Source organism: Narcine bancroftii, chromosome 3 (genome assembly GCF_036971445.1).
Source record: "Narcine bancroftii isolate sNarBan1 chromosome 3, sNarBan1.hap1, whole genome shotgun sequence".
Lineage (NCBI taxonomy): Eukaryota > Metazoa > Chordata > Chondrichthyes > Torpediniformes > Narcinidae > Narcine > Narcine bancroftii.
The window spans coordinates 212,943,941-212,945,525 of NC_091471.1; the positions used below are offsets into that span (position 1 = coordinate 212,943,941).

The 1,585-nt window shown below is 38.9% G+C and overlaps 1 pseudogene; it reads left to right on the top strand.

Annotated features, from left to right (window-relative positions):
* Positions 1-278: 278 nt before the first annotated feature.
* LOC138759714 (U6 spliceosomal RNA) lies at positions 279-377 on the top strand (annotated as a pseudogene).
* The last annotated feature ends 1,208 nt before the right edge of the window (positions 378-1,585 follow it).

Genomic DNA, 1,585 nt, shown 5'->3' on the forward strand with positions numbered 1-1,585 from the left:
TCGCATAGGTGTTGCACCAATCACTACGCCAACTGAGCTGCCTCCAGAGAAAGATACAAGCAAATGGAGGGATTTCATATTCTATCTGAACCTTCTTACGACATAAGAATTTCCATTGAACCATTGAAATGATGTGGATCAACCAGAGGTCCCAGCAGAAAATGCTGAAGTCATTCAGGAGGCTTTGAACGGAGCTTCTTCTTCTCTGACTGTCTGCTATTGTGGCCCCTTTTATGCACGTCCTTCCCGTGAGATTTAACAATAAGATTAAAACAGTTGTGCTCACATTGGCAGCACATATACTAAAATTGGAACGATACAGAGATAGATCATTGCGCAAGGATGACACGCAAATTCATGAAGCTCTGTCTGATGGGAAACATTTCATTAAAAATATAGAGATGTTGAAGGAACTCAGCAGGTTGTACATCTTTATCATCATTGCCCTGTTGTGGTGCTCAGAGATCAGATTCATTTTTGCCCGTGTCCAGCTTGAAAGGAATATTTGTCCCATTTGTATGCAATGATACAGTCCATTTATCCTTCTTGACACTGTTCACTTCCTGCACCACCATGCCCACAAAAAGTGTATCACTGAGAGCAGCTTCTTCGAGAATGTGTACACTTTCACATCTGTCTTGTTACCCTTTGCAAAAACATTGCTTTACATAGTGATTCTGTCCTTTGCACTTGTTACAAACTTTTCCATGAGTTGGGCATTGCTTTAGCGCATGTTTAGTGCCACATTGTTTACAATTGAATGTCTCTCCATATTTTTGTGATCCAGACACAATGGCTATGACTATCCCTTCATTTTCACTGGTTTTACACTACAACCAAATTTTTTTCACGTGCTGCAGAGCTAAGTCATTGGCATGGCGTATCTTCACAGCTCCAACTAAGGTAAGCTCTGTCTCTCACAGCAACCTCTCTCTCACTTTCATATCATTAATCCTGAACACAATTTGATCACGGATCATTGAATCTTGCAGAGACCCAAAATTGCATGTTCTTGCTTTTAATTTTAAGTCTGTTAAAAAAGTATCAAAGTTATCGCCCTGCAGCTGCATGCACAAGCAAAACAATACCTCTCAAATATTTAATTTTTCTTTGGAGAACAGTGTTTATCAAACATCTTGATAACCTTGTCAAATTTGCTATGGTCTTCTGTCTTGGCAAAAATAAATGTGTTGAAAACCTCTAGTGCTTGAGGTCCCACCGCAGTAAGTAGTAGTGTAATCTTCTGTGTATCCAGTGCACTATTGATTCAAATGGCTTGCAGGTACAGCATAAAGCTCTATTTAAATAGCCTCCACTCGTGGTTGATATTTCCAGTCCAATTTACAGCATTAGGAATATTTAAACTCTCCATATTTTTCACTATTGATATTGACTTTTACTCACTATGCACACTATATGCTTCTTTTTTCATTTCTCTCCTGTGCATAGGAGAACTTCACTGTTTCTTCCACTCCTGGCACCATGTGATGTTTCTTCTATTACAATAAAGAAACTTGGGTTCTTTTTAAAAACAACTAGATTTATTAACTAAGCAAAGAGCATACACATGCCAGACTTCACGTGG